Source organism: Leptosomus discolor, chromosome 3 (genome assembly GCF_034619465.1).
Source record: "Leptosomus discolor isolate bLepDis1 chromosome 3, bLepDis1.hap2, whole genome shotgun sequence".
Lineage (NCBI taxonomy): Eukaryota > Metazoa > Chordata > Aves > Leptosomiformes > Leptosomidae > Leptosomus > Leptosomus discolor.
In genome coordinates, this window is record NC_141393.1 from 68,680,971 (window position 1) to 68,690,548 (window position 9,578).

A 9,578-nucleotide genomic window follows, 5' to 3' on the forward strand; every position below is an offset into this window, starting at 1 on the left:
ACTTTCAGGAAAATAGTTTGGTTTTGTACTGATGTTGTACTGATCTGTTGCTCTTTAATGTCATTACATTAAATGTAATGTTCAGCAGATGTTCAGGAGAACATCTAAGTGTCACATTGTGTTACGTATCCTTTAGGAGAGGGAAACTGGCTACCTATTCCTTCCATCCTTCAGTGCCTGAGCAGTTTTGACATTGCGTGGGGAGACGGTTTTGGTTTCTAACACCATGAATGCTCTGCACACTCCTTGCTGTTAGGAGCAGTGGTTGTATCCCGGCTCAGGCCCCAGTCTGTGGAAGTGCTGGTAACTTCCAAAAAGAAACCTCCTTCCGCCAGAAGAAGATGCTCTGATTTGTTGGTGTATTAGGATGCCACACATAGGAAACGTCAGGAATCCCGTGCTACGGATACCGAATGAGATCTATAAAGAATCCAGTGAGAAAAAGCTTGAAGCTTGTCATTGGCCATATTTATGTAGCTCCTTGCCTGCGGCAAGAAATCCTCTTGGGCTTGAGTTTATTAATGCAGAGAAGAGCTGTGAAAATACAAGTGCCCTGGTTATGAATGCTGGCATTCAGCTGGTTTGCTGCTACCTAGACTGTTCCTCAGGTCTTCAGGGCCTTCAAGGGCCACTCTGTGCCCACCTGTAACCATGTCAGAGGTATGCTTCACTGCAAACCACTAAGAAAAGCTCAAGGTAGGGTTTAACATTAATATTGGAATGGATAAAAGTCCAGTCTAAGGAGTTTATTGGTCAGACTAGATGATCTTTAAAATTGTGTTCTGACCCAAACCATTCTATGATTCTATGACTATTTTAATTTTAGCATTTAGGGGTGGGTTTTGGATGTGAAAGGGCTGAAAAATGTAGGGAGAGAAAGAAAATCTGGCGCTCATTAGGAAATGACCACACAGAAAGCTAATGAAGGAGACAGAAGCGGAGAGGTGAGGAGCTATGACTTGACGAGGGGCTGTACAACCCTGCCAGGAGCTTACCTGACTTCTCTGGTCCCGTGTTGAGGCCAGGGGGTTGCACTGCACGGGTGTGCCATCCAGCGTAGGGAGCGACTGAAACAGAGCTGCCGTTGCTCGGGGCGGTCTGGGCAATGGGGTGCTTGTCTGCAACGCCACCCTCTCTGCTGCAGGAGTCCCTTTTGGTTTCAGGGATGTGAGGGCTGGGGTGGGGTGTCCCGAGGAGACCCTCACGTCCTCCCCTGCCTGTCCCCGGGCCGTAGCGGGGGCCGGCGGGCTGGAGGAGCTGTCACCCTGTCCCCGCTGCTGCCAGGTCGCTGCTAGGTGGCGGCCAAGGCCAGCTCTTGGCGGCTGGGCTCCCTTCAGCCTAAAACTTCTCTGGGGGTCTGGGAGGGCGAAGGGGGTTTGGAGCTGAAGAAGACCCTGCTGGGTGGGCAGCGTCCCCATGCCTTGCTGGGGCTGCACCTGTCCCCCCTCCCTGCCTGGGGCACGGTGGGTGCTGCGGCTGCCTGGGGGTGTAAATGGGAAATGGGTCCCACCGCTGCTTGGCATGGGCTGTCCCAGGAAATTGAGGATGGGGAGATGCTGTGGGTGTTTGGATGGGGACGGGGGGGGGGGGGGGGGGGGCACTGGGAGCTTACATGTGTGCAGAAAGGGAGCAGGCATGTGCGTGGGAGGGAGCAAGTGTTAAGCTGCACCCAGGCATCCCCTGTGACTTGGGAGCTCTGTAATCTGCCAGGTTTTGGAGGGAGGGAGCGTATTCTGGGCTATTACTGCTGCACGTCACCCTTCTTGCACGTTCTGCCTGGGTACCTGTCGGAGGCAGGGTACAGGGCTTTGCTGTGAGTACCTTTTCTGATGTTTAACTGGTCAGGATGGGGTTTTTTTCCCTGTGAGTTTTTGCCATTCACATGTTGTCTGCAAGTGCTTGGTTAGTTTTCCATATTCCTTTCAATCAAGAGAAAAGGTGTGTGAAGACCTGAGCCTGGACCCACCCCAACACCTGAGGGACCAAAAACCCACCTGGAGCCACTCCCCTGCTCCAGGGTGACCTGGGCTCATCTCCCCAGCTGTGCCGTGGCATCTCCCTTCCCAGAGCAGCTCAGGTCACATCTCTCATGCCTGGCGGGTCCCTGTTTGTAGATTTGTTGCTTAAGGCAGTGAAAAAACAGAAAGACGCCTCGGGGACTGGAAAGTGATGCTGTATTCATGTCCCTGCTCCAGGGCATCGCTGTGCCGGTACCAGGCGGCGGGGAAGGAGAGGTGGCTGTGCCAGGTGGCGGGGTAAACCTGAGCGAGCTGTGACCCAGCCCCACAGGGGGGTCTGACGAAAAGGAGGAAGGTGTTCTGCCCTGTGACAACCCTGTCTCTGCAGGTGTCAGGTCCCAGGAGGGGCCAGGAGTGTCCCCGTTCTCCTTGAGGAGCATCTCTATGGGTTGTGGGGGGCCCTTTCACTGGGGCACCTGGTGGGTGGCCCTCATCCTGGGGTGTGCGTGCAAAGGGGTCCCACTACTCCAACAGAGAGCAGCTCGGGGTGGAGCTGCTTTTCTCTCCTTTGTCCCTAGTTTTCACTCTCCCCACAGGTATGGGGCAGCTGTGCTGCCGGCGGAGGTTATCGACTGGCGGTCCCCGGGAGAGAGGACCAACATGTTTAGAGCAAATTAAAAATTGAAAGGCGGCGCAGCTCTGCAGCTCTCCCTAAAAGCCGGGGTTAAGCAAAACGCCAGCGAGGTGTGTGCTCGGGGGACTCGCTAATGGACTTGGGTGACGTGTGGGGTCTGGGGTCAGCGCTGCCAGGTGGGTGGAGCTGGGGCGGGTGGCTCTCCTCCCTGCTGGCATGGCGGGAAGCAGGTGCTGGAATTTTGGTGGTGGAATCAGGGGAGTCCCCTTGGCTGGGGCTTCGCTTTTTTTTCTTTTTTTTTTTTTTTTTTCTCAGGGTAAGGTAAAGTGTATCCATAGACCCTGGCAGGGCTTAGGAGCACATGGATAAATCTCCACATTGCTTTTTCTTAGTGGAGCTGGACCTGGACTAGCTCAAGGAGGACCCCGGTGCCCCCCAGCATGCCCAGGGTGTGGGTGGGGCTGGGAAGGGCGAGGAGTGATGCTCTGGGCAGGGATATTGTTTCGGGGGGGTTATGGAAGAGTTTCTGGTGGTGTCTGTGGGCAGCTGCCTGGCCGTGGTGGTAATCGGGTTCTTTGAGTTCTAAACGGGCTGTCAGGAAGCGTTTGGCTGGCGGGGAGGAGGCTGGAAAGTGACAGCTCGCTTCAGATGAACCAAGTGCTGCGGAGGCAGCCGAACGCCACCCTCTCGGTGCCCCCATGCGCGGCCGGGCTCGGCAGGAGCTGAGGTTGGGGTACCCGAGCTGTGTGCCGGGGACACGGGGGGTCCCAGGCTGGCACACAAGGTGGCTGCTGTTGTGGTGGCTGGTGCTATCTCAGCGCGGTCGAAATTTTCCAGATCGATCCATTAGCCCATCCCCTCCCCACCCCTCTGCGTTTTTGAGTCAACCCATGCTTTGCAAAGTGGGGTTCGATTCAGCAAGTCTTTTGGGCTTAAAAACCAAAATCAAGTGCTTCTGACCTCAAAAACATTTGTCTTTTTATTTTTAGATGTTTTTTTCAGATGGAAATTGAATCTTTTCCTGGTTTGGGGAGGATAAGAGTGCACTCAACCCTGCATCAGATTGTTTCACTTGACCCACAAGTAAATGCTTTTCTTTCCTCTGACCTGGAAGGATTTCTTTTCCTTTCCATTTGGCAAGAAAAAGGAAAAAGCCAGTTCTCAGTACAGGTCACTGCAAAACAAGGTCTGGATCTGGAGCTAGCTTTTCAGCCTGAGCACTGTGCCAAAACCCATCAGCTCTTCCCACTGGTCCCTGGAGTGGCTCCCTTTTTCTTGCAGTAGAAAGCCCCACTTTTCAGTGCATTTTGCTGGGAGCAAATGGCTGCCAGGCGGGAGAGCAGCCTCTGGCCGCTGAGTTTCGGATGAGCAGAGATGGGCATGGTGCTTGTGCCGTGCTGGCTTTCGGAGGGTGACTTAGCAGCCACCCCCAGCACAGTTCATGCAAGCTTAACCACCACTCTCTGCAAAAGCTTGTTTGGGTGGGTTTGGGGGAGATGCTGAGATATTCCTGCTTGCAGGAAGGAGCATGAAGGAGACCTAGGGCAGCAGGACTGCTGGAACATCCCTCGGGCAGGAAACGTGGTCAGCACTGCCTTTCAGCTGAACCAGGGCTGTGCTCTGGGGCGGGTGGGGCTTGGTGCCAGCTGCAAGGGTCTCTGTGCACCCTGTCCTGCAGAAATAGGGGCTGCGGGTGTCCTGCTGAGCACTGCTTGCATCCAACTGAGTCCTCCCATCTCCTCTCCCCTCTCCATCTTGGACCCAGCTCCTTGGGTGTTGTTTCCCGTATCAGTGGCACCGCTCCAAGCACAGCACCCGAAGGAGAGGGGGAAGGGGGGGTCCTTGCAGGTGCTGTGTGATGCCTTGAACTCACAGATGGCGAGAGGAAGAGGCGAGCAGCGCATGGCATGTGCTGCTCTGCCTCCAAAGTTTAGGGCAGTAAAAGTACCAACCCATGGGGGCCAGTTGGAAATGGGGCTGTTGCTGGTGAAACCCTTCACCAGTGCTGCCAGGGAGAGGAGACTGGCTCCTTCCTATTGACGTTGGGTTGACAGGGCAAGCGAGGAGGGCTTGGGATGGACAGGGTTCCCCCCGGCCCCTGCTGCCCTCACGCTGCATGTGTGTGGGCTCCTCATCCCCTCCCCACTGCCAGGAGGTTTCTTTTCTGGTTCAGCTCTTCCAAGGCAGAAGCTGATTGCAGAGGGTTTGCGATCTCACTTGTGCTTTTAATCCCACTGCTGTCAAGCTCCATTAGGAGGTTTGGCATCATCTCGCTACCTCTGGGGCCGGGCCGACGCTTGCCCAGCCTGAAACGAGGACAAGCCTGGGCTACGCTGGAGTGGGCAGGGGCCGGTGAGGCAGGGATGATTTAGGGGCCGTTGCCACTCCCACTGTCCTCCCGAGCACTTCGAGCTGTCGGGGGCGGGGGGCTGCAAGAAGCAGTGAGACCAGCTCATTTTGGTGACCTGGTCACTTTGGGAGCAGGATGGAGAGGATTTTGGGTAGCAGCGAGCACCATTCCCCAGGCATTGAGGGGGTGTTTGAAAACCTTTCAGCAGTGCAGCCTCAGCTCGCGCTCTTCTCCATGCCCGGAGCACGGCTGCGTTTCGGTAACCCACTCACGACCTCCCCCTGGTCCCGTCGCAGCACGTGCAGCTGTGTTCACGCTGCGTGCAGCTGGGCATCCCTCCCCGTGCTGCTGCATGCGGCTCCCGGTGCCTTGGTGGGAGGCAAAGCAGCAGGAGAAGGTAATTGTGAGAAGAGGCACTAATGGGCCAGAAACAGGCTGAGCATCCTTCCCAGCCTCGTAAAATGGGCAACGCGGCTTGGCAATGCGAGGGGAGGGTGCTGTCGCTCCTCCCGGCCACCGGTGCCCCATGAGCACCTCTGGGGATTTCCAGGGTGGCAGTGCCTCAAGCACACGTGCTGCAGGGAGGCTGGGGGCTGCCCTAGGACCAGCCTGGCTCATCATTGCTCTCCTGAGCTTGTTCACAGCAGTTTTGCAGCCCGGTCTGCCCATGGGCTTGCAGCTGCCTGGGAAGGAGCTGACATACAACCAGAGCATGAAGAAGGGCAGGAAAGATGTGAATATGGAGAGCTGGAGCCTGCGGGCTGGCTGGGTGGTCATTGGGGTAACGTCTCAATTTTCTCTGGCCTCTCTGCCAGCTGTCCTGAGGAGAGTAGAGCCAGGCTCATCTGCCCATGGCCGGCAGCAGCCAGTGTTTGGCAGGGTCTGCTGTGTTGGTTATGTCCGGAGCATGGTTTTGAAAGGCTTCTGTGCAGCCAGGGAGGCTGGGGAGGCCTCTGCTGCAAAAAGAAAGAGGCGAGAAGACCTTCTGGGAGCTGCCACCACAGTGGAAGTCTTCAGCCGTACCCTGTGCTGGGGCTTAGGGATGATGGTGCTGGTTGGGGTCAGGTCAGTACCTCTGCACCCCCTGCCCCTTGCTGGTGGCTCCTGAGCTTTTCTCTTGCCGGTACACGAGCCTGGCTTCGTCCCCGTGGGTTTGCGCCATACTGCCGTGTCACATAGAAGGCCCAAGGCTGATCCTTGCGAGGATGCTCTGACCGAACTGCAGAGCTTGTGTTACCACAAGCCTGGAGAAGCGGTCGGTGCACATGTGGGAAGGTACCACTTGGCTGGAAAGAGTTCATTTTCGCTGTCTGTCTGTCCTTCCCGCTCCTCTGAGCATCATTCAGACTCCCCCTGGGACCAACTGGCTTCGGTGGGCTTGTCACCACACCCCGGCTGGCCCAGCTTGGAGCCTCATGAACCACAAGTCCCACAGGGCATGTTTTCCCTACAAACCCAGTGCTGCGGCCCTGCCCGTGGCGATCGATGAGCCTCTGCCAAGCCAAGCAGGGCTGCGGCTTGGCAGGCAGAGACCCCTCAGCCGATCGATGCTCCGCGCTGCCCAAGGGAGTCCCCAGCTGGTGCGAGAGCCGACCTGTATCACCTTCCCGCAGCCCCTCTTCCCTAACCAGGGCCTCTTCCATGGGCACCAGGGTGAGTGAAACCCCCAAGAGCTTCTTTTCCTTGCTGGAGACCTGTTCACACAGTGCAGCGTTTACTTCCTGGCGCCAGGAAAAGCTGCTTGGCTCCATCAAATATTGAGGTTTTGTGTTTGTGGGAAGGCAGAAGGAAAGATGCGGCTCGTGCCAGCGGTGCACCCGCTAGCGATGGGGAGAGTGGCAGCTCTTTCCTCATGGGACACCCGCATTGGCCAGGGAAAATCCCGCCTCCTCATGGATGCTGGGCAAGGGGGGATGTGAAAATCACTAGGTTGTTTTCTTAATTTCTTCAAGTTTTCTTTGGGCATTGCCATTCTCAGAGCCATCCCAGTGGATATAGCTGGTGCTTTTGCCCCAAACGTTCCCCCTTTCCCCCCCTTTATATCCTAAACTTGCTCAGATGCCCTGCAAGGAAGCCTGCTCCCTTTGCACAGCTCACCCTGTGTCTCCCAAGGAGGATGGACGCAGAGGAATGTGTTTACTCAGCTCAGGGCAAACATCCCAATTTTTAGCTGAACAGTCCAAAATGTGACATGGGATGTTTTCTCCACATCTTGACTATCTCAGGGTAAGGTAAAGTGCATCCACAGTCCCTGGCAGGCCTTAGGAGCACACGGACAAAGCTCCACATTGCACAGTTGCCACTAAACAAGGAAAATAACTAAGACAGATGGTGAGCAGCCAACAACTCCTTAACCGGGTGCTTAGAAATCACAGCACGGGGTGGAAAAAAAAAAAAAGTCTCCCCTGACTGCTCCATATGTGACTTTAAGTGGCTCATAAATCAGAAAAAGCAGCCGTGGCCGGGGGCTGGGAGAGCCTGCTGTGTGAATACCGGCGGCAGCCGGGATGCTTTCTGGGTGCCTGGCTTTGCACGTGCCGCTGCTCGCACTGCCGACGGCCGCGAGGGCCCCTTGGCACGGGGGATGTGCAAGGCCTGTGCACCTCAAGAACTGCACAGATTTCTCCTCCGTAGCTTCAAGCTCTGTGACTGGGTCCCCTCCAGCTCTCCCACTGTTTCCCATGCCACTGGGATGGGGGTACTGAGCCAGCTCGAGGAGGGAAGTCAAAGTGGCTCTTGGGCAAAGCTTTTGCTCCTATGCTGATGCTCTGGGAATGCGATGGGTTAATATACACTGCTGGCTAATTGCAGTCCAAAGCTGTAAACCCCCACCCGGGGAAGGGAAGGGGAGTATTCATTGTGTCTCTGGATGTAAAATACACAAGAGCTGAGCTTTAATGACATTTATCTTTGTTTGGGAAGGAGACAGCATAACTCTCGCCTAACGACATTACCCAAGGCTCGTTCCGCCTCTCCTCCAGCACAGAGATGGATGCCACCGCGGCGGGCAGCCTGTGTCCCTGTGTGTCTCCTGTGCAGCGTGGGCAGCCTGGGCCCTTGCCACCCAGGTTGGAGCTCCTACATGGTCTCCTGTGATGGAGAAGGATCACTTTTTTGGGAACACAACCCCACTTCACCAGCTCGTGGGGAAAACCACCATATGCCCCATTAAATTGGTGCACCGGCACCATGGCAGGTCTCTCCTCCAGCCCACAGGGATGGGGGGGATCTGTGCAGTCCCCTAAACATATCAGATTTGGGGTGTGCAGCTGCGCAGAGACCTCCTGTGATACTGATGCACGAGTATGTGTGATCCCTGGGTTGCACATCGCATCGCTCAAATAACAGGGAGAGGTCAAGGCTGCTGGGCAGCTCCTGCTGAATGTTTCTTGTGCGGTTGGGATGCTTGTGCAGGCAAAAGCGAACCCACCGAGGTGTATAATGACTAATCCACATCTGGCAGGAATGCACCGCGGAGGGAAAGCTGTGCGTTGACTCTGTGCTCCCCAGAGCCCTCCCCAGGGAGCAAGCAGGCTTGGGAGCCTGCAGCGATGTGCTCCCATGGCCGCCCTGGGAGGGAAGGAGATGCGATGAGGGCATCACAGCATCACGCTGAGATGCTGTAACCAGCTCTGTGCATGCTCCTACGCTCCCAACCAGAAGTACAAGAGGGCTGAAGGTTGCTCTGGTTATCTCCCAGGGTCCTTTCCATGACATCTGGAGCACACAAGGCAGGGAAATAACTTCAAACCAGGGAGGAGTGGGCTGGATGCTGACAGGAGTGAATTTTGCACTGTCAGGCTTTTTCTGATTGATACAGCCATCCCAGGCTCCACTAAAAATGACAATAAAAGCAAGATCCAGCGTAGAACAAAACAAATTCCCATGCCAGCAGCCACGCATTCAGCTCCTGAGCATCCTCCAGCATCAGCATTTTGGGCCAGTGGAAACACTTGCCGGAACAGGAAGGAAATTATCGATGTGCTGAAGTGCATGGGTGTAAGGTGTAATAACGCAAGGGCACCCGCAAGCGCCGGGCTGCGGGCACACTCTGCACCTCTGCAGTGTGGCTGTGGCTGTGTGTGCACACATGTGGAAGTCTCGCAGGCTTTGCATGTGCAGACATCGCTGGAGAAGGACCTAAACAAGGATTTGCTGCATTATTTAGCGAACATTCATCCTAACGAATAAGGGAGTGAAGTATCAGTGTGCAGTAGTGAAGTCTGCGGGCTTGGATGTTTTATGAGAGGAAAACCAGAAGGGAATAAAAGTATTTTATGGTTTTGTTTTAAAACCAGTCAGTAAAATCCTTTTCAGCGCTGGGAAGAAGGAATCTCATAAAATTCACACGAGCTTCCCAGGCTGCTATGAGTTTCGCTGCAATACTTATAAGCTTTAAAGTCAATTGTACACGTGGGTACTGCAATGTCTGAGGGCTGCGGAGGGTGAGATTCTGGCAGGTTTACGATCCCTGTATTGCCAGGGTACCTGCGCACCCAGGCAGGGCCTGGGCAGGCTGAGCTGCGCCAAGCTGCGTGCAGTGCCTTGGAGGCGGCAGATACCGAGATGCCAGCGAGGCAGGGGTGCTTTGCGGGTGCTTTGTGTTTCCCTCGCCCCAAAAGAAACTGAAATAAGA